This window comes from Hyla sarda, chromosome 1 (genome assembly GCF_029499605.1).
Source record: "Hyla sarda isolate aHylSar1 chromosome 1, aHylSar1.hap1, whole genome shotgun sequence".
NCBI lineage: Eukaryota > Metazoa > Chordata > Amphibia > Anura > Hylidae > Hyla > Hyla sarda.
In genome coordinates, this window is record NC_079189.1 from 392,702,312 (window position 1) to 392,726,746 (window position 24,435).

Below are 24,435 nucleotides of genomic sequence, written 5' to 3' on the forward strand. Positions count from 1 at the left end.
AGCATGTGTCATTCAGGAGTCCCCCCCTTCACATATAGGGGGAGATTTATCAAAACCTATGCAGAGGAAAACTTGCCCAGTTGCCCATAGCAACCAATCAGCTTGCTGCTTTCATTTTTATGAAGGGCTGTGAAAAATGAAAGAAGCAATCTGATTGGTTGCTATGGGCAACTGGGCAAGTTTTCCTCTGCACAGGTTTTGATAAATCTCCCCATAGAGATCATTCCCAGTATGAGATTTATTCCCCTACAGTCCATACATCCCCAGCCCGTGCACCTTCTCATCCTCCCCTTCAGATAACACTTATCTTCTCTGTGAGGTCCTTCTCCTGTGCAGACCTGCGTCCTTAGAATACAGAGCAGGGGGGAGGGGAGGTTAGGAGCTGTGTACTCAGCTGGATGAGATGAGGGGGCGTGGCTTATTTTTCTTATGCAGACAGAGAAAAAAAAAAGCTGTGACATCTTGTCCACAACAGACTCAGAACTGTGGACAACAGTAAAAGAAAACCCTCTGAACTACAGAACTTCCTGCCCAACAAACAGGTAAGAAAAACACACACATGCTGCCTAAACATATAACACATATATATTGCAAAAAAACTAAACTTACAAAGAAGATGCCATATAGTCAAAAAAAAATTACCACCAGAGTACCCCTTTAAGATGAGTGGGGAAAGAAGAGCAGAAAGGTGCCAAACCAACTTGAGGTGTATTGACAGTATACTGGGTTTAGTGCCAATGAACAGCTGTCAGATTCTCTTTAAGGTAGCACATGTCCTATGGTATCTAGTTTACCACTTCCATTGCTTTGTGAACAGCTACATTGTTGTTAACTCATGATGTTGTCAATGCAACTATGATATTGTAGCCACCTCTTCAGCTCAGCCACCTCTCAGCTGCTACATCAATTCCTCTACCCTGTTCCATTCACCACATTTGTTGCCCATTCATGATATAATAGAATTTATACTTATCACTCTTACCCACAAAACTCTTTACAGTGCTATAACTCCCTCATCTCTGTCTACCACCCTATAAAACTAACATCCTCCATAATCTGAACCTCTCACTCTCGGTTTGCAGACTTTTCTTTATGTTTCAACAGTTCTCTGACATGCAATACTCAGACAATCAGAATGAACCAATGGGACATGAACAACCAATACAAAGTATAGCGAATAAAAAAAAACTTCTTGTATCCATTGTATACCTTCTGTTGGTGTCCTGCATCTTGAAATGCTACTTGTGTCCCTTCGTGTTCTCCCTATCCATAGTAAGTACATGTTTTGCATCCACCGTGGCAATGCTCTGCTCCAAATAACACTGTGACTGTGTACTGTCCTCCATGGACCCACAGCAGTAGAATGGTTTCAGTCTATGACAGGTTAATTAGTGTTTATCATTTTCTTTAGTCTTATAACAATTACTTTCAGATTAGTGGTTATGCAAATTAATATCCCTGGTTAGTCAAACTGTCTCCCTGAAGTTTTATTTCCATACCAGCAGATATGGACAACCAAGCCCAGATTTTACTCATTTGTGTATGATCTATATGGGGATTTTTATTAGATTATTGTACAAATCATAGTCCTGGGTCCCTAACTGTCTGTGTATGATATTAATTTCCTGTGCACATAAACCCTCTGTTATACAGACATATGTAATGATTCTGTGTTTACGTAACTTTCCAAGAATCATTAACCACACAATTTCCATCCTATTTGACATGGTGGAAAGGAGCCTTCTGGCCTCAATAATAAAATTTCAAAAAGACAATAAAGATCTCTACAGATGGGTAAACTCTTCTTTGGGAGAGTTGTCTGGCTTGGCTGTCATTATGAAAACCTTTTGACATGACAGGTTTGTCTCAAACACTTGACACCTTGACAGTTGGGAGAGAACGTGAGGAGCGAAAACTTCTCCTGGCCCATTCTCCTGATCGGCGGAGGTAGCTAGACATGTCAAACGTTTTTCAGAATAACAGTGGCCATTTAAATCCCCATTCATGTTCTAGGACATCTTATTGGAGTCAGACACTGACTTGAAGGGGAAGCTACCTTCAGACACTCGAGGTCAGAAAAGCTACCCCTCTACTGTTTGGTTTATTAAGCTCCAATGCTGAGTTATCATAGACTTCAAACAAGACCTTTAGAGAGGACCTGCAGCTAAAAATATATATTTCTTTATGTCAGTTTGCTGCCCTGATAACAACAGTGTTTTTGATTTGTCTCTATAACACCAGTCACCCCAGTGGGCTGGTAGTTTCCCTTTCCAGTAGGCAGTCCTCCCAGCAGTTTACACTATACAAACAACCAAGTTAACTCCACTTTAGATCAATAAAAAGTAACTTTTATTAAATTACACTTAAAAATCAGTATCTCAACAAAGTAATGATGTAAGCCAGAATTACAGACATAAACATGCCAGAGTACAAAACAGCTACAAAATTGTATACCAAAATGGGATTACCCATATACAGTGACCACATTGATATCAAGTATGACTCAGAGACTAGGCATCGTGGGAGGCACCATGTGGCATATTCCTGTCCCCATATAGGGGTCACTTCTACCTTTCCTGTCACTGTAGCTAAATATTAAGGTCTGTAATCACTCACCCATGTCAGTAGCGGGATTTGCGCCTGTTCCCATATTCCTGTCCCATATAGTTCCCATATTTGTCAGGTAGTACCCACCTTTGCAAGATAACCCCCCCCCCCCCCCCCCAGTAGGTAGACAGTTCTTCTCATTAGACATGTAGCTCCAAAATTAGCCAGGTATTCCCCCCTATTATACTTACCCCTCTCTGGTACACAGCAGCAGCCGACCTGGTCCTTTCTTCTCCGCTCAGTTGATGACAGCAATGAGGAGTGCTGTCACTGCCTTGGCCAGGGCACAGGCCATACTCTGCTCCAGCTGTAGGCCACAGCCTGCAGCCTGAAGCTGTTGACCTGGATTTCCTGGCTAGCAAGTGGATTGGACAGCTGCCCAAATTGCCCTTATTATAATTCACAGGTTCAGGTGAATTGTGGTCGGGTCACTTTGGTACCTCCTAACTGGGCCCTCTGTCCGCTGGGGCCTATAACAATGGCAAATCCTCCCTATATGGTAAAAAAACATTTCCCTTGAGATTCACACCCCTTTCTGAAAAAAGTTACCACCCAGTTGGCTATTTAGGGAAATATGCAGATTTGTAGCCAAATAATAAATTATCTATAAATCATAAACAGGTAAGTACAATAAGCTAAATAAAAAATACCATCGTAATCAGAGACTGCAAGTCAGGTCCTCTTTATTTATTCTGATCTGGCAGACAAATGTTACTCTACTTTTTCAACCACTCTTCTTGCTAATTCACAGACAGGAGTAGTCTAACCATAGAGATACTAAGTCTGTATAGTAGATGCCTACATAAAATTGTATAAGATATTTTTTTTAGATGCACAGATGCATTAAAGCGTGGATGGTTCTCTGACAAAGGTAACTATGTTTAATCTGTAACAAAGAGTTTATTATTTGCATTAGAAATACGGTAATAAGAATTATTGCCATGTTACAACATTATTACAGTAATAGCTGTGCCAGTCTAAAACTTAGTAGCCTCATGCACATTGAAATATTTTGGTTAATTAGGAACTCCAAGTTATACTGAGCTGTAACACCTACCTGCCTACCTAACAAGGGTGACCTACATACCTAATAGCTGGACCTACCTAACTACTGGAGGAAACCTGCTTACCAAATGACCTACCTGCTTAGGGCATTAAAATACCTGCCCTGCAAAATGACAATTCTTGAAAACTTTCATTTCATCTATGGGATTAAAACAATCATTTACTGTGTGTGGACAAATGTGTTTCTCAGGTGAACAATAGCCCATAGTTTTCTGGAAGACATATTGACTCATTATTATCGGAATTTTCTGCCAAAATGCCTTTAGTGGGATTGTACATATGTGTATTGTATATATCTTAGAAAACACACTGCTCTATAGCATGTCTTTATCCAGGAAGATTTGTGTTGTACGTTAGGAGCACATTTTGGTAATGTGAGGGTTGCAGGATGTTGCCTGAAGGAAAGTGAATATTATTGTGCACATTTGATCTTGCGTGACAGGGATATACACTCAATTAGGAGTTAGACTAGATGAGAAAATCAGGCTATATTTCCCTTCTAAAAGGTATTTTATATATGCAACACCAATGTAAAACACATGTGCATACTTTCCTTCTCTCAAGTACATGTACACATTTATGGAATACAGTTTAACCCATTGAGCAGTACTACAAGCTATGAAGCTTTCTTTATAAAGCTATTTTACTCTCAGCTCTACAATGCAAAAGTAATAGTTGGATGGTGAGTTGTGACATTATGAAAAGCACTGTGTACAATTCACCAACATGTTTTGTACATTTTCTTCAATGCTTCTTGGGATAAAGCAAAACTTGCAGGCTATTAGCTATTAACTTGGTAAAATAAAATTTACAGCCCCAATAAAATGCCTTGTTCTGCTTTTAAAGACATGGCAGATAAAACAGGCAATTATGCAATACAATTTGTTGATGGCATGGCTCATCTTCAAAGGAGACTCTAATGAGAAAAATATGGAAGTGGAAGGTGATGGGGCTTTTCAATATACCATTATTTCTGGCAAAGTGTAAGTATGTATGTATGAAACCCCAGACGTATTGTAATGGGTAGTAGTTATGTTAATGCATATAGTGAATTAGTTAGTAAATATAGAAAAATGTATAAAGAGAGTACAATAACAAACAAGACTGTATTTATTGTAGTATAAATGCAAAAAAGGAAGGAAGCAGTTAACGCTACTGAGAATAATGTTTGTTAAAGGAGATATATCATGCAGGATAGGGGATAAGTTTTAGATCACGGGGAATCTGACGGGACCCCTGCTCTCCCTGGGAACGGGGCATGTTGACCCCCGTACGAAGCAGCGGCCAACACGCCCCCTCCATGTATCTTTATGGGAGAATTGTACGGCTATCTCCAGTTCTCCCATAGAGATACATGGAGGGAGCGTGTCGGCCAGGGTCCCGTGCAGTGGTTGGACACCCCCCTGCCACCTAAAACTTATTCCTGATCCTTTGGATAGGTGATCATTTTTTCTGCATGATATAACTCCTTTAAAGGGGAGATCTGTGAAAACCTGTGCAAAGGTAAAGTGAATTTGCCCATAGAAACCAATCAGATGATCGCTTGTCTAGTTTTTTAAAAGGCCTCTGATAAATAAAAGAAGCAATCTGATTGATTGCTATGAGAAACTGCTCCACTGTTCCACTGAACAGTCTTTTCTATCCATCCCTGTAATCATGTGTTTTTTATTTTTATTTTATTTAAAATTTTTTGAGAGGGGAATTATGGTGAGCAGTATTTTTTGTTTGTAATCATGTGTTTTTTATTTTTATTTTATTAAAAAAATTTTGAGAGGGGAATTATGGTGAGCAGTATTTTTTGTTTTGTTTTTTGGAAATGGAAAACCATGGGGAATACTTTGTGAGCCAGAGTCTGTGTGAGAGAAAAGGGAAATGGGGAGTAGTCTGGGGAGAAAGGAGGAAAATGGGGAACACTCTGTGACAGAACAGGAACCATGGGAACCACTTTGTAATAGTAGGGGGATTTCTTGATCTTCCTGCTGCAAGGACAATATTGGAACCTGAAGTGGTATACATTGTTAACCCTTTTATGTCCTAGACCACCAGGGTTGCAGATATTAACTACTTCTATGTCCTAGGCTATGAGGGATACTGACCCCTTCACTACTCTAGACTACCAGACCTTTTTTTTTTTCTTTGTTCTAGATCCCAAAGATTTTACCATAAACCTATTAACTAGTGTTGAGCAGCATAGGCCATATTCGAATTCGCGAATATTCGCGAATATATGGACGAATATTCGTCATATATTCGCGAATATTCGCATATTCGTTATATTCTCGTTTTATTTTCGCATATGCGAATATTCGCGTATGCGAAAATTAACATATGTGAATATTGGTATATACAAAGTTAACACGCGCGTAAATTCGCATATGCGAAAATTAGCATATGCTACTTTTCGCATATGCGAATTTTCGTATATGCGAATTTTCGCGCGTCAGTCTCACACAGTAGTATTACAGCCTTCTTTACACCACACAAGCTGGAAGCAGAGAGGGATGATCTCTGTGATGTGTACTGTGAAAAAAAAAAACAAAAAAAAAACGAATATTCGTAATTACGAATATATAGCGCTATATTCGCGAAATTCGCGAATTCGCGAATATGCGATATTCGCGAATAATATTCGAATTGCGAATATTCGCGAGCAACACTACTATTAACTACCCTGGCTAATAATTGCGTTATACAGCATTATTTGTTTGACACTGTTTCGAATCGCCTAGTTTAGAAGGAACAACACCTAGGTCCATAAATTCCCTGCTCATCGTCTACAATGATTGGGTGGATACATTGTGGCCTACTACATAAAATTCTGTAAATGAGTTTACATATTTACACATGGGAACAGACTGGCAGAGATCATTCTTATTATTTGTTAGTATTTCCCTAATTTTCCAGCCTTCTACAGAAGCACATAGCTTTTGCTATTCAGGTTGTTCCCATTTTCTGACACTGTACAGACGGAAAATGTTTATTATATAGTGCAAATTGCTACAGCTGAGCCGCTCTGTGTAGCTCCACATATGTATGTCCATAAAACCTTCCCACCCAGTAGAGTACAGCTGTGTATAGACTGGTTCTCATGCTCTCTGTATTGGTGGGAAGACTTCTGTATGTTTTGATTTATTATTCTGTAATTTATTTGTTGCACATCATTTAGTATACCTACTATCATGTTATGTTGTGGGATCTGAATTCATTTAGGGGTCTGCATTTATTGAGGAATTTTAAAAAGAAAGAAAAAATCAACAGAGAAAATGTCACTTGTGAGCAACTGGATTAATAGAGGAGTTATCGGTTCCCCAGACATGTTTTTATAGGAAATAGTTGTAATTCTCATCAGATATCAATTCTGGAGGCAGTTGACAACTTATTTATCCATTTCCAGGAGGATCCGCTCAAAAAATGTACATTCTCCATAGACGGCAATGCATAAATCACAGACAGGATTACAGAGAAAAGTATATACAGTGTATAGATAACAGACATACATAGGATAGCTGTTGCTCAAAGCTTAGCTCCCTCTAGAATGACTGCTGCAAAGATCACCTAGCATGCCAGATACCACTTTCTTGGCCTTGGGTGGGGGCTCTTACTATGGACAGTCCACAGACCCCAAGCTGGTTTCAGGAATTTTTATCAGGAGCTGTGTTGTCCTAAGCCAGGGCCATCTCTGCCAAGACTAGTACGTCCAAGAAGGTGGGGTTGGAGCCCTCAGTGGGGAAAGATGGGCAATGTTCTGGAGATCGAGGGGGGTCTGACTGCTGGGACAAGGGAATAGGGGATATGTTTTATTAGCTAGATAACCCCTTTAACTTCATGTATGGGGTCAAAGTATGTAACAACTTTATTTACGGGGGTAAAGTATATAATAACCTTATGTACAAGGGCAAAGTATATTATATCTTCATGTATGGAATCAAAGTATGTAATATCTTAGTGAGACATGGCTGGATGTGAGCTATGACTGGACAATTAATTTGCAGGGTTACAGTCTGACTTAGGCCCATTCAGTGTGAAGTCATAGGTGCGGAAAATGATCATGTGGAGTCCCTCTGGGTGAAAAAAGGGGGAGGGGGTAAGAACACTAAATTACTGATATGGGAGATTTATCAAAATCTGTGCAGAGGAAAAATTGCCTAGTTGCTCATAGCAACCAATCAGATCCCTTCTTATATTTTTGACAAGGCCTCTGCAAAATGAAAGAAGCAATCTGGTTGCTATGGGCAATTAGGCAACTTTTCCTCTGCACAGGTTTTGATAAATCTCCCCCATAGTGTTTTGAACAAAATTGAGAGCTTTGTGCAAAAAGTGTCTTTTTACATTAGTTTTCTAGAGTCAAGCATTGATAAATTTCCCCCATGGGCAATACATTTAAAGGGGAAATGTTATATAATTATACCGGTCATATTGTATGACACGGTCACCATTGGAGAAAATGAATTACTCGGATTAAGTAAACAAAAATAACATTTATTATTAGGCTCATAGACAAATATGGCAGACAGAACAAATTAGTAAATCTTATATAAATAACAGTCACATAAATGTTACAATAAGTTCATTAGGAAGTGTATGCATGTTCTTAGAACCATCTCACCAACTGAAGTTTGTGTGGGCTGGATCCATCATGGAAAGTTCATCTAAGATGGCTTCCTCCTTCATCAGACTGGTTTGGCTCCACCTCCTTCCTCTTTAGCTTGGCTTGGCTTCCTCCATCAGTCTTGCTTCCTTCGTCCTTGGTTCTTCATGACTGAGGCCTTGTTACTTCATGAATGATGCCTTGTTGGTCCTCCATGAATGAATGAGGCTTTTCGAATGATGCTGCCCCCTGGTGATGCAGTCTTCTTATATACCATACTTATGGGTGTGTTCTTTACATATGTGGGCGTGGTTATACTAAGTCTTATATCCATAAATATACTAGTCTCTATATATCTCCTCCTAGTGGGTTGGTTTGAGTATATATATTTACCTTAAGGGTGTATACATTATGTCATGCTTCACTTGCATTCTGATTGGACATTACTACCCTTCACATATATGGTAGGCCTGTGACTAGAATAGTATGCTATGCATAACTCTAGCTAAGCAATATCTATCTATAGTATTCAGCTATCGCTTAACTGTTTTAAAGATCATGGCATCCATCTTAGGTTTGACTCTTATCAAGTAAGCCATCTTGTATACCCTTGCATGATCATTGTATATTAAACATATCATTTAACATTTCCCCCTGTTATGAGTTTAAAGGACTCATAATACAGTTTTTTCATATACAATTGCCATATATAGTATTAGTAACCAAATCCTTACTTAGTAGTGATTTTATAAATAAATTAAACAACCCCCTTTAAATTAGTATCTATCATCACAGAATATCAATTCTGATTTAAGTAAATCAATCAATTCATGGTATACATTGGTATTATTATCATTATTCTAATAAATCTATGTCATAGTATATCATTATTTTACCAAATTGTGTTATATTATATTATGCTATGTTGTGTTGTGGTATACTGTAATTTATTTTTCATAAAAAAACATCTTTAACTAATACCTAAATCTCAATCTAGATCTTCTCCTCTTCTTGGGCCTTGAAAAAATCTAAATATAGAAGATCAATGAAACGTTAGACACAGTCCATAAAAAAGTCCTTGGAATAGAAAAACTTAAAAAAATAATAACTCATTGTCCTTTGATTATTTTTACCAATAGTAAGGAGCCCCGTCCGGAACGACGGCACCATTTCACACCCTCTGGGCATTTCTTCAGTCCTGAAGAAACACCCAGAGGGCGTGAAACGGCACCGTCATTCCGGATGGGGCTCCTTACTACCTACTGCCCTGCCATTCCATCTGTCCATGTATAGCCACTTGTAACTTTACGAATAAAGAACACAGCATCCGAACAGTGGTGAGTGATCCGCGTTCCTTTTTTCCTATTTTCGTCTATGAATATACATGCCAAGTCAAGCCGTCGTGAGCATCGCCACCAGAGTGCTGTTGTAAATAAGCGCTGATAGTTCTGACTGCTTGGACTGAATAATAAGTTGATCCTGAGCAGTGCCAGGTGATCCTCTACTTACCTGTGTTTCTATAAATTTAAAGGGGTACGCCGGTGGAATTTTATATTTTTTTTAAATCAACTGATGCCAGAAAGTTAAACAGATTTGTAAATTACTTCTTTTGAAAAATCTTTATCCTTCCAGTACTTTTTATTAGCTGTATGCTACAGAGGAAATTCTTTTCTTTTTGAATTTCTTTTTTGTCTTGTCCACAGTGCTCTCTGCTGACACTTGATGCCCGTATCAGGAACTGTCCAGAGCAGGAGAAAATCCTCATAGCAAACCTATGCTACTCTGGACAGTTCCTGACACGGACAGAGGTGTCAGCAGAGAGCACTGTGGACAAGACAAAAGATAAATTCAAAAAGCAAAGAATTTCCTCTGTAGCATACAGCTGCTAATAAGTACTGGAAGTAATTTACAAATCTGTTTAACCTTCTGGCACCAGTTCATTTAAAAAAAAAGTTTTCCACCGGAGTACCCCTTTAACTGAACATGGTGAGCATAAGGAAAGTAGTAACAAGACCCTGTGTGATCAGTTTACAGGAGACAAATATTTATTTTTATTTCCACAATTCTGGAAGTCATTTTCGGATCATTGACAGTTAATGACCTGGAGCTTTTACAAGTATTTCTCAGTGAATGCATATGGTGAAAAAATGCTTTCCCATGGGTCACATTTTAAAAGTGTAAAGTGAGCATCATAATAGTGTTATTGCTGCACACTGATGGTGTTAAGGAGAATAGTGAGATTTTCTTGAGAGTAGTCTTGGAATGTAAGTCATGGCTCTATATGTATCACAGAATATACAGCTTATATACACTGCTCAATAAAGGGAACTCTAAGATAACATATCCTAGATCTGAACGAATGAACTAATTCTATGAAATACTTTAGTCTTTACATAGTTGAATGTGCTGACAACAAAATCACACAAAAATTATCAATGGAAATCAAATTTATCAACCCGTGGAGGTCTGGATATGGAATCACACTCAAGATCAAAGTGGAGAACCACACTACAGGCTGATCCAACTTTGATGTAATGTCCTTAAAACAAGTCAAAATGTGGCTCAGTCATGTGTGTGGCCTCAATGTGCCCGTATGAACGTTCTCCACGGCGTCTCACGTCTCTCTCATGTGCTCAGTGTGAACCTGCTTTCATCTGTGAAGAGCACAGGGCGCCAGTGGTGAATTTGCCAATCTTGGTGTTCTCTGGTAAATGCCAAACGTCCTGCATGTCATTGGGCTGTAAGCACAACCCCCACCTGTGGACATTGAGCCCTCATACCACCCTCATGGAGTATGTTTCTGACCATTTCAGTGGACACATGCACATTTGTGGCCTGCTGGAGGTCATTTTGCAGGGCTCTGGCAGTGTTCCTCCTTGCACAAAGGCGGAGGTAGCAGTCCTGCTGCTGGGTTGTTGCCCTCCTATGGCCTCCTCCACCTCTCCTGATGTACTGGCCTGTCTCCTGTTAGTTCCTCCATGCTCTGCTGTCATGACTGCGGATAGGAGCGTGGCTGTGCAGATCTACTTCCCCTGCTGTCATGACCACTGACAGGAGCAGGGCTGATGGAGGTGCAGAGTTGTGTCCTACCCTGCCCCTGTCCTAGTTGATGGGAGGAGCAATCCTAGAATTGCTTAGGATGCAGATCTGCACCTCACACCGTTTTAACCTGTGTAATTCCACACAGGTATAACGCTTGTGATCTCATTGGTTTTCCTTCACATAAATAGGTTTACCGTTCAGTTGGCCACCATCCTTCAACAAAGCGGTCAGCAAAATACAATAGATATGGTGGGGCACCAAGGTCATGCTTTCTTGTACTCTGTGTGTACCTGTGGGCTGACTTATTGTTATACTATATGCCCAATGACATGAATATTCTTGGATTTTTGGTATTTTCTGTATTATTATTTTTTTTATCAAAATCTTTTATATTAACTTTTCAGTGTTTACACAAAAGAGAAACAAATACAACCACAAAGAAAAAAAAAAAAAAACAAGCCCCAAAGACCACGACCCCCTCCCCACCCCATCTTTCATCCAGGGCTACTTCAATATTCAAATAATATACGGGGTTCCATAATACGTTCTTGACAAAAAAAAAAAAAGAGGAAAAAGCACAGATATAGAGCTACAATAACTTCAGCAGGCAGTACAGTTATCCGTGGAGCAAGGAGCACCAACAACAAATGAAATCAAGACACTCAGTGCATACATTGGGTGAACAGATCAGAGGCACAAAACACACAACCGGAGGGAGAAAAAAAGAAAGAGAATGGGAGGCCCGGAGGGTTAGCAGACAGACAGACAGACAGACAGACAAAGGGCAGAGCTATATAGCTATATAGATCAATATTCTCGTCTGGGTATAAAGAGGGACATTTATCAATGTTTGCTTATGTATTTTTAAATTTAGTCAATTTTTAACCCTGTTGCGACTTTTTTTTGCGCAGTTGCGACTGTCGCAGTTAATAAATACCTGACTACCCGTAGTCCATTTTAAAATTATTACTACGTAATAAAATTTTTGGAAAACTTGCTTTTCTCGCTTACCAGTCAAAATGTCGCACGAAAAATCACGTAGTCGCGAAAATTTTGCGACAATTATAGTAAAGAAAACCTGACTAAACCCGTTGATAAATGTCCATAAATATCCATACCTTACAGATCAACCAGTACTATTGTCCCCCAGGGACCCCCATTCCCCTTTAATATGCCTCCATAGGAGACCTCTTCAAGTAGGGGTATTTTCTGTATTTATTTATTTGCACTTGATACTTTATTCTATTAGATATGTTGGCTTGTGCAGTTTTTATGTACTATACTTGTATAAACAGAAACACGTATTTACTTGTACCGACTATACCCTAATAGGAATTAAAGTTTGCTTTTTTCTGGCACAATTTTTGTAGGCAATGGGGGAGATTCATCAAAACGTGTGTAGAGGAATTTAACCATTTGCCCATAGCAACCAATCAGATGGCTTCTTTTATCTTTCGGAGATATTTTAACAAATTAAAGAAGTGACCTGATTCTATGGGCAACTGGGCAACTTTTTCTCTGCACAGGTTTTGATACTAAATCTCCACCACTATGTCTATATTAGGGCATACAGATGTATATATAAATATTATTGTGTTACATGTAATTATATGTTACTATTAATCTTTAATATTTTATAGACACAATGTGTCCTTTAGTGTGGCGCTTTTCTAGGCTGTGATCTACCTACAAGAAGCACCTGGCAACCTCAACTGGCAGACTGGACATCAGGGAAATCATATTCTCCCAATAGGTTGGAGTCCAAAAGGCATGTTATGTGGATATCCATAAATGTCTATTTTGGAAAAATACTACTAAAAGGATTGTAAAAGATTTTTTTTAAAGTGTCCGCTTTCTTCCAAAGCCTGCCTACATGTCGTTTTTTTTTTTTTTTTTTTGTTATTGTAGCTCAAACCTATTTACTTTAAAGGGGTTGACAAGGGGATTAAAAATTCTTTAAATATGCCTGGGGATAGTGTAAAAATAAAGAAGAAAGTATACATATACGTACCTTGGTAGTCCAAGAAGTTAGGATCATGACACCAATACATTTGCAAAATTGCTTAAAAGTTTCCTTTAGGACCGAAACATTCTTTTGGGGGAGATTTCTCAAAACCTGCCCAGAGGAAAAGTTGCTGAGTTGTCCATAGCATCCAATCAGATCGCTTCTTTCATTTTTCAGAGGCTTTTTCAAAAATGAAAGAAGGAATCTGATTGGTTGCTATGGGCAATGTAGCAATTTTTCCTCTGGACAGGTTTTGAAAGATCTCCCCCAAAGAGTGTTTAGGTTCTAAATGAAACTTTTTAGCAATTTTGCAAATGTAGTGGTGTAATCAGTCCTGAGTTGCCCACAGCAACCAATCAGATTCCTTCTTTCATTTAAAAAAAAAGGCCTCTGAAAAATGAAACCAATCTGATTGGTTGCTATGGGCAAATCCTCTGGACAGGATTTGATAAATCTCCCCCTTTGTCTTTAAGGTGTTAATGGGAGGGGCCTAATGCACTGGGTATTTTGTGTCTAGTACTGTACAATTGACTATACTTTGCTTACATTTCAATTTGTCTGCGAATAAAAAATAAAAAAACACACCCACACACATTTTAGATCCTTACATTTGTCCTTGGGTGGAGTGTTCCATTATAGAAAACATTGCAGTCATTAAGCAATCATATTACAGAATGTATGATATATTCAAGGATGAGCAGAGCCAGGGCCCTTTCTGGTTTTACATGAAATACGAAACATAATCTGAAACAAAACTTGACACAATGCATTGCCATACATGGTGTAATACCAGGAAAATATGCCACATGTGTACCAGGCTTTTCTGTAAAGTCTTTAAAACGTTTCAGTATTAGTTCCTTATATGGAATGTTACGTGATGCATTTCCCCAGCCACATGTCAGGGCTTTAGCTAAAGAACAGCTCCATAGTATTCTGTTTTAGTGTGACACCGAGATTGTTGTCTGTAGATATTGACATCTGCATCACAAGACACAGGAAAATGACATCTTTAATCCTACTGTGTTAATCTCTCTAAAAGGTTCTATTTACATCTGTATCACACCCCATCAATGCAGTTCTGGTTCTGCTGCAGTGTTATTTTAGCCATCACATCTGATGGAGATGCTGCTACAGCCTCCAATGCTAATATGACCAGTCTACAAATCCTTTGTTTTACAAATTAAAGCAGCAAATAATGGTTAAAATAGTCTTTAAAGAAGCTCTATTCTTTTTAAGAAATATTTAAACCTTTAACCCTTTAGGCTACACTGCCATTGCGCCCCAACCTTTTTAGCCTTTAACGACCATTATCGGGACGAGGCACAATGGGCAATAACAGGTCCTGATGGATCCCATTTACTATAATGGGGTCCGTCGGGCACCGTTATTTTGTAGCGGGAGTAGCGGTAGAAAAAGTTGGCACATGCAGTAATTTTTCTCCCACTATTCTCCCCAGCTCCCCTGACGGCCGTCACACTGCCAAGTCCTAACGGCAGTGTGAAAAAAGCCTTACGGACACAGCACATTTTGGCCTTAACCTCTTAAGGACCCAGGACGTACGGGGATGTCCCCGCACCCTGGGCTTTAAGGACCCAGGACGTCCCCGTACGTCCTGGCGTTTTCCGGTCCCTGCCGCACGCCGGGCAGAGATCGGAACTGGATGCCTGCTGAAATCCTTCAGCAGGCATCCAGGGCAAACACCAAGGGGGGCCATGTAGGCCCCCCATGTCGGCGATCACCGCAAATCGCCCTTGCGATCTGCGGCGATACCGGGCTCATCAGGTCTCTGGGACCCGACCGCCCGGTAATTTTGCATGATCCCGGCTGTCACAGACAGCCAGGACCATGCTAACGTATAGGAGCGAGGTGGCAAACCGGCCACCTCCTCCTATACCCTGCGATCTGTCGGTTAGTTAACCGACCAATCGCAGGAGGGGGGGCGGTTACTTCCTCCCGTCCTGCCCGGCCCCTTGAAGTCCGGAGAGGACGGGAGGAAGACCGGAGGACGCGGCGGGGGACGGGGGAGTGCTGGGGACCGGCCCCGGTACTTACCTGAAGACCCGGATCACGGCGACGGAGACGGCGGCGACAGGTGAGTTGATCTTCAGCCGCGGTCGGGCCCTTTACAGCAATGCACGTCGCCGTAAAGCGACATGCATTGCTGTAATGGGACCCTGTAAACTACAACTCCCAGCAAGGGCTGTCTGGGCATGCTGGGAGTTGCAGTTTTGCAACTTCTGGAGGTCCACAGTTTGGAGACCACTGTGCCCTTCCAGATGTTACAAAACTACACATCCTCAGCATGCCCTTACTGTCCAGGCATGCTGGGAGTTGTAGTTCTGTAGCATCTGGCCCTTCAGATGTTGCAGAACTACAACTCCCAGCATGCCTGGACAGTTTTGGCATACTGGGAGTTGTAGTTTTGCGACATCTGGAAGGGCACAGATTGGGAACCACTGTATTAGTGGTCTGCAAACTGTAGTCCTCCAGATGTTGCAAAACTACAACTCCAAGCATGCTGGGAGTTGTAGTTCGGCAACATCTGGCTCTAAAGATGTTGCCGAACTACTACTCCCAGCATGCCTGAGAATGTTTGGGAGCTGTGGTTTTGCAACAGCTGGAGGCACACTGGTTGGGAAACATTGTCTGTTTCCTAACTCAGTGTTTCCCAACCCGTGTGCCTCCAGCTGTTGCAAAACTATAACTACCAGCATGCACTGATAGACTGTGCATGCTGGGAGTTGTAGTTTTGCAACAGCTGGAGGTCCCCCCCCCCCCCCCTGTGAATGTACAGGGTACATTCACATGGAGAGGGGGCTTACAGTGAGTATCAGGCTGCAAGTTTGCGATGCAGCAAATTTTGCGCTGCAGCTCAAACTCGCAGCGGGAAATTCGTTGTAATCCCCGGCCCGTGTGACTGTACCCTAAAAACACTACACTACACTAACACAAAATAAAATTAAAAGTAAAAAACAGTACATATACACATACCCCTACACAGCCCCCCTCCCCTCCCCAATAAAAATGAAAAACGTCTGGTACGCCACTGTTTCCAAAATGGAGCCTCCAGCTGTTGCAAAACAACAACTCCCAGTATTGCCGGACAGCCGTTGACTGTCCAGGCATGCTGGGAGTTTTGCAACAGCTGGAGGCACCCTGTTTGGGAATCACTGGCGTAGAATACCCCTATGTCCACTCCTATGCAAATCCCTAATTCAGGCCTCAAATGCAAATGGCGCTCTCACTTTGGAGCCATGTCGTATTTCAAGGCAACAGTTTAGAGTCACATATGGGGTATCGCCGTACTCAGGAGAAATTGCCTAACAAATCTTGGGGGTCTTTTTCTCCTTTCACCCCTTATGAAAAGGTGAATTTGGGGTCTACACCAGCATGTTAGTGTAAAAAAATAAACTTTTTACACTAACGTGCTGGTGTTGCCCTATACTTTTCATTTTGACAAGAGGTAAAGGGGAAAAAAGCCCCCCAAAATTTGTAACGCAATTTCTCCCGACTACGGAGATACCCCATATGTGGGCGCAAAGTGCTCTGGGGGCGCACAACAAGGCCCAGAAGGGAGAGTGCGCCATGTACATTTGAGGTGATTTGCACAGGGGTGGCTGATTGTTACAGCGGTTTTGACAAACGCAAAAAAAAAAAAAAACCCACATGTGACCCCATTTCGCAAACTACACCCCTCACGGAATGTAATGAGGGGGGCAGTGAGAATTTACACCCCACAGGTGTCTGACAGATCTTTGGAACAGTGGGCTGTGCAAATTAAAAATTTTGTACAGCCCTCTGTTCCAAAGATATGACAGATACCAGTGGGGGGTAAATGCTCACTGTACCCCTTGTTACGTTCCTCAAGGGGTCTAGTTTCCAAAATGGTATGCCATGTGGGGGTTATTTTGCTGTCCTGGCACCATATGGTCTTCCTAAATGCGACATGCCCCCCGAGCAAAATTTGCTCTCAAAAAGCCAAATATGACTCCTTCTCTTCTGAGCATTGAAGTTCGCCCGTAGTGCACTTCAGGTCAACTTATGGGGTACCTCCATACTCAGAAGAGATGTGGTTACAAATTTTGTGGGGTATTTTCTGCTATTAACCCTTGCAAAAATGTTAAATTTGGGGGGGAAACACACCTTTTAGTTAATTTTTTTTTTTTTTTTACGTATGCAAAAGTCGTGAAACCCCTGTGGGGTATTAAGGCTCACTTTATTTCTTGTTACGTTCACCAAAGGGTCTAGTTTCCAAAATGGTATGCCATGTGGTTTTTTTTTTGCTGTCCTGGCACCATAGGGGCTTCCTAAATGCAACACACCCCCAAGCAAAATTTGCTCTCAAAAAGCCAAATATGACTCCTTCTCTTCTGAGCATTGTAGTTCACCCATAGTGCACTTCAGGTCAACTTATGGGGTACCGCCATACTCAGCAGAAAATACCCCCCAAAATTTGTAACCCCATCTCTTCTATTAACCCTTGCAAAAATGTGAAATTTGGGGGGAAACACACATTTTAGTGAAATTTTATTTTTATTTCTTTACATATGCAAAAGTCGTGAAACACCTGTGGGGTATTAAGGGTCACTTTATTCCTTGTTATGTACCTCAAGGGGTCTAGTTTCCAAAATGGTATGCCATGTGGGGGATTTTTGCTGTTCTGGCACCATAGGGGCTTCCTAAATGCAACATGCCCCCCAAAAACCATTTCAAAAAAACGTACTCTCCAAAATCCCCTTGTCGCTCCTTCGCTTCTGAGCCCTCTACTGTGCCCGCCGAACAATTTACATTTACATAGACATATGTGCTTACTCAAGTGAAATTGGGCTACAAATATAAGTATAAATTTTCTCCTTTTACCCCTTGTAAAAATTCAAAAATTGGGTCTACAAGAACATGCGAATGTAAAAAATGGAGATTGTGAATTTTCTCCTTCACTTTGCTGTTATTCCTGTGAAACACCTAAAGGGTTAAAATGCTGACTGAATGTCATTTTGAATACTTTGGGGGGGTGCAGTTTTTATAATGGGGTCATTTGTGGGGTATTTCTAATATGAAGACCCTTCAAATCCACTTCAAACCTGAACTGGTCCCTGAAAAATTGTGAGTTTGGAAATTTTGTGAAAAATTGGAAAATTGCTGCTGAACTTTGAAGCCCTCTGGTGTCTTCCAAAAGTAAAAACACGTCAATTTTATGATGCAAACATAAAGTAGACATATTGAAAATGTGAATAAAAATAAAAATTATTTGAAATATCCATTTTCCTTACAAGCTGAGAGCTTCAAAGTTAGAAAAATGCAACATTTTCAAATTTTTCATCAAATTTTGGGATTTTTCACCAAGCAAGGATGCAAGATACCACAAAATTTTACCACTATGTTAAAGTAGAATATGTCACGAAAAAACAATCTCGGAATCAGAATGATAAGTAAAAGCATTCCAGAGTTATTAATGTTTAAAGTGACAGTGGTCAGATGTGCAAAAAATGGCCGGGTCCTAAGGTGTAAAATGGCTGGGTCCTTAAGGGGTTAACCCCTTAAGGACGCAGGACGTAAATGTACGTCCTGGTGAGGTGGTACTTAACGCACCAGGACGTACATTTACGTCCTAAGCATAACCGCGGGCATCGGAGCGATGCCCGTGTCATGCGCGGCTGATCCCGGCTGCTGATCGCAGCCAGGGACCCGCCGGCAATGGCCGACGCCTGCGATCTCGCGGGCGTCCGCCATTAACCCCTCAGGTGCCGGGATCAATACAGATCCCGGCATCTGCGGCAGTTCGCGATTTAAATGAACGATCGGATGGCCCGCAGCTCTGCTGCGGGGATCCGATCATTCATAACGCCGCACGGAGGTCCCCTCTCCTTCCTCCGTGCGGCTCTCGGCATCTCCTGCTCTGGTCTGTGATCGAGCAGACCAGAGCAGGAGATGACCGATAATACTGATCTGTTCTATGTCCTATACATAGAACAGATCAGTATTAGCAATCATGATATTGCTATGAATAGTCCCCTATGGGGACTATTCAAGTGTAAAAAAAAATGTAAAAAAAATGTAAAAGTAAAGGTAAAAAAAAAAGTGAAAAATCCCCTCCCCCAATAAAAAAGTAAAACGTCCGTTTTTTCCTATTTTACCCCCAAAAAGCGTAAAAAACATTTTTTATAGACATATTTGGTATCGCCGTGTGCGTAAATGTCCGAACTATTAAAATAAAATGTTAATGATCCCGTACGGTGAACGGCGTGAACGAAAAAAAATTTAAAAAGTCCAAAATTCCTACTTTTTTAATACATTTTATTAAAAAAATAATAATAAAAAATATATTAAAAGTTTTTTATATGCAAATGTGGTATCAAAAAAAGTACAGATCATGGCGCAAAAAATGAGCCCCCATACCGCCACTGTAAGTGTTATGACAGAGGGAGGGGGCTCCCTCTGTCTCCTCTGCAGCACCCCGCATCGCGATCGCGGGGTGCTGTGTGTGGCCGCGGCTGGCCGGGACCTGCCGCACTGCCGGGAGTGAAGTTCACTTCACTCCCGACAGTTTAACCCTTACAGCCGCGGTCAGAAGTGACCGCGTGCTGTAAGGAGTTCTGACAGAGGGAGGGGGCTCCCTCTGTCTCTCCTGCAGCACCCCGGAGCATCGCGGGGTGCTGCTGCATACCTGGGCAGCCGGGGGTCCTACAAAGACCCCCAGGTCTGCCTTGGGTATTGCCTGTAGGACGTGCCAGAAGCACGTCCTGATATGCTGCCTGCTAGTGAAAACTGGCAGGCAGCATATAACTGCAATGCTTTGAAATACTAAGTATTCCAAAGCATTAAAAAGTGTAAAAATAAATAAATAAATAAAATAAAAGTGTAAAAATAAATAAAAATGTAATAAAAGTGTAAAAAAAAATAAAAAAAATAAATATATATATATATATATTTATAAAAAATACATTTATTAAATGAATCTAATAAAAAAAAAAAAGCATAATGTGTAGGATCGCATTGGCGGACATCCGCAGCATGTAATATGCTGCGGATGTCCACCATGTGATCCTACACATTATGCAGCAGTCACGGTAATGAGCTCCCTGCTGCGGCTGGGTAGCTTTGTGTGTCCACTCATAGCGGCGGATTTCCCGCCAGCAGTCATGAGCGGACACACTGAGCTACCCAGCCGCAGCAGTGATGGATATATTCGCCATGAGCGGGTGCTTATTCCCACAACATGGCGGATATATCCATCAGGAGCCTTAACTGTCACAGACAGACGCGTTATACTGCCAGCCGACCAAGGACCAATCAGAGAGGTCCCTGGTCCAGCCAATAATTTGTAGGGGTGCGGTATATAAATGGGGTCACTTGTGGGGGTGGGGGTACTGTTCTGCAGTCTGAGTCCTACCACGCGGCCAAAGAACCATATATGGCCAAAGCGGGGGTATTTCCGAACATGGGACAAGCAGCTAAATAAAATATAGGGTGCATTTCTTTCAATATCAGAAGTGATGTACAAAAAATATGCCCCCCCCCCAAATGATGCATTTGTGAAAAATTGCAAATTTCGAATTTTTAACACTGACTTTGTAATAATTCCTGCCAAAAAACTATGGTGTGAAAATACTCACTGTACCCCCTAGCGAATACCTTGAGGGGTCTAGTTTTTAAAATGGGGTCATTTGGGTGGGGGGGGGGTGTTCCTATGTTCTACTACCTTTTAATTTCTGCAAACCTTGCATAGCACACAGAAAAAGATGCACTTTTCAAATTTTCAAAATTTCAAGTTAAATTGTTAGGCTTCTAATTAATTTAAAATGTTAATTAAAAACAAAAAAATGACGTCAAAATAAAGTAGACATCTGAAAGTATAAGTTTCATAAACTATTTGGTTAGTATGTATAAATATATGCAACCTATTAGTGTTAAAATAGCAAAAAAAATCTTAATTTTTTGTAAAAATTTCATGATTTTTTACATTGTAAAAAAAAAATACTAATGATATCGGCTTACTTTTACTATGTACATGAAGGACGACTTGTGACAAAAAACAATGTCAGAATTATCGTGATTGGCAAAACGTTACCAGAACGTTATTCTCTAATAAAGACAGACATCCCCCATTTGAAAAAACAGGCCTGGTCTTTCAGGGGCTTACAGGTTTATTTGTATTGGTCCTTAAGGGGTTAAGGACCTTTTGAGGCCTTGAGGAAATTTTCATTTTGCATTTTCATTTTTTCCTCCTCTCCTTCTTAGAGGCACAACTCTTTTATTTTTTTGATCCACAGTTCATCCACAGTGCCTTTTTGCATGACCAATTGTACTTTGTAATGACACCTCTCATTTTACCAAATAGTGTACGGTGCAACCAAAAAATATTTATGATGGGAAATTAAAAGTAATACCACAATTTTGCAACTTTTAGGTTTTTTTTTTTACACAGTGCACTTAACAGTATAACTGACATGTTGTCTCTATTCTGTGGGTCAATACAATTAAAATAATACCATGTTTAAAATTGCCCTATTCTGACACCCTCTTTCCTTTTTTTACATATACTGGGCTGCATGAGGGCTAATTTTTTGCACCATGATCTGTAGTTTTTATTGGCTCCACTTGTGTGTATATTTGACTTTTTGATTACTTTTTATTCATTTTTTTTCAGAGCTGTGAGGTGACCAAAAATTTTGAAATTTGTATTTTTCTTATGTTCCGGCTGTTCACGGTAAGGGATCATTAACATTATATTTTAAAAGATCTGACATTTTCGCACCTGCCAATACCAGACAATTTTGATTAATTTTATTTAACGAGAGGAATTTTATTTTTTATTGGGGGAGGAGCTTATTCATACTTATGAAAAACTTTTATTTACACTTTATAAGTCCCCACAGGGTGCTATTTATTGCATTCTTTTGATTGCAAATACTGATCAGTGCTATGCATAGGCATAGCACTGATCAGTGTTATCTGCAATTAGCCATCTTTACTTATCTGACCCCCGTGATTGGTGGTCCGACTGCTAATTGCACTTCATAGCTTCATATCTGGGACGGAACTCAGGATGCACTTGTATGTCCTGGTGCATCAACTACCAGGCATTCAGGGTGTACAGGTATGTGCTGTGTCCATTTTGTGGGATGAGTTGTATTTTGTAATCATATCATATTGATGTACATATATTCAAAATCCAATTTATTTTTCTGGTACTTGTTTTTTCCATGTTCACATGCATTATACATAACATGACATATTATAAACTACAGCAATACCAAATCCATGAATTTTTTTTTCCATTGAGTTTCATGAGAACCAGTTTTTATTAGTAACCCTTTTGGGTGCATATAATTAAATTGTAATTGTTTGTTTTGGAAGATGTGGGTTATAAAAAAAAAACTGCAATTTTGGAATTGTGGGATAAATAATGTTCATGTTATTGTACAGGTAATAACATATATGATGATACTTATTATGTGCAGTTTTTTTTCCATAATAAACAACTTAAAGTGAAGGATTTTAAGCATGCATTAAATAAGCATAAGGCTGTCCTTCATATAAGATAGGGCCAGGGACTATTGATAGGATTATTGGGCAGACTAGATGGGCCAAATGGTTCGTATCTGCCGACACATTCTATGTTTCTATGTTACTCTGTAAGGGAAAAAAACGTTTTTGTTTTTTCAAATTGGAATCTGGCAGGATCCAGATAAGCTTACATATATGTCAGACCTTTGGCCATTATTAGGCCACCAGCTGCCATGGCAACATATTGTATGATCATAATGCTCATGCTGCCATGAAAATCTCATGTGGCCAACATCCCTGAATGGATCATCAATAGCTGGGTAAGGTAAGTTACAGAGGGTTTATTTTAAGATGGTATATGACTATAACAATTGATTAGAAAATGTATTTTTTGTTATCCAATACTTATAGAAAAAATTTCCACATGAGATATTTCCTCTAATTCCTACCTGCATAAAACAAAATACAGGACTCACCTGCCACCGCTCCCTTGGTGTCCCACTCCACTCTGCCACTGGCCTCATCTTTCTGCTCCGGCCGTGGTCAAAGCATCACACTAAGGCTCAGCTAATCACCGGCCACAGCGATGTCCTACCTCAGCTGGCGATAGGCTGAACAGCAGTGTGATGCACTGAGCCTAGGCGACCAATGCCGTGGCTCATTGCATCACACTGCCCCTCAGCCTATTGCTGGCCGAGGCGGGACATCGCTGCAACTGGAGATTTGCCCACCAGCTCTGTGACATGCTGACTACAGCCAGACCAGGAGAAAACAGCAGCGGAGACTTCTTCTTTAAGGGTAGGGTCACACTGGGCTGATATGCAGTGTATCTGATGCTTCGAGAAATCTGCTGAGCAGTGGGAAATATGCTGTGTATGCGCTAGGAGCAGACAGAGGGCTTTCCCTGCTACAGCCCTGTGTCTGCAATAAGGTTCGGAGGCCCACCACGCGCATCGGCATAACTGTGAGGCCGGCTCCCAAACCTTATTGTGCACACAGGGCTAAGGCAGGGATAGCCCTGTATCTGTTCCTAGTGCATACATAAAGAATCTCCCGCTGCTCGGCAGATTTCTTGCAGCGTCAAATATGCTGCGTATCTGCCCAGTGTGACCATAAAAGTGTATGAAAAGTCACTTACATAAACAGTTTCATGGCACACATGAAAACAACTACCTATTACTTTGTACGGTAGCTTTTACAGGATAAATGGTATAAAATAAAAATAAAGAGCGTGGGGAATTTATTTAGTTGTCCAAAGAATAAGAACAAATCACCTATTCTGGATCTATATATATAAAACTCAATGTGTGTGTACAGTATGTATGTGTGAATGTCTGCATGTTTCAGCATCATTTCCAAAAGGCTAAAGATATTTCAATAAAACTTGGTACACATATTACTTATACGTCAACTATAAACATAGGATAGATAAATTAACCCTTACCCACCCCCCATTTGCGAGGGTCAGGGTTTTTGTTTAACCCCTTAACGACGCAGGACGTATATTTACGTCCTGCGCCGGCTCCCACGATATGAAGCGGGATCGCGCCGCGATCCTGCATCATATCGCGTCGGTCCCGGTGCTCATCAACGGCCGGGACCCACGGCTAATACCACACAT

At 40.7% G+C, this 24,435-nt stretch overlaps 1 long non-coding RNA gene across 1 annotated transcript in view; it reads left to right on the plus strand.

The window, feature by feature from the left end:
* Positions 1–186: 186 nt before the first annotated feature.
* Positions 187–24,435, plus strand: part of LOC130308323 (uncharacterized) — an 86,023-nt gene continuing 61,774 nt past the window's right edge. Inside the window, exon 1 of the long non-coding RNA XR_008857311.1 lies at positions 187–542. This is a non-coding gene — a long non-coding RNA (uncharacterized LOC130308323). The remainder of the gene's footprint in view (positions 543–24,435) is intronic.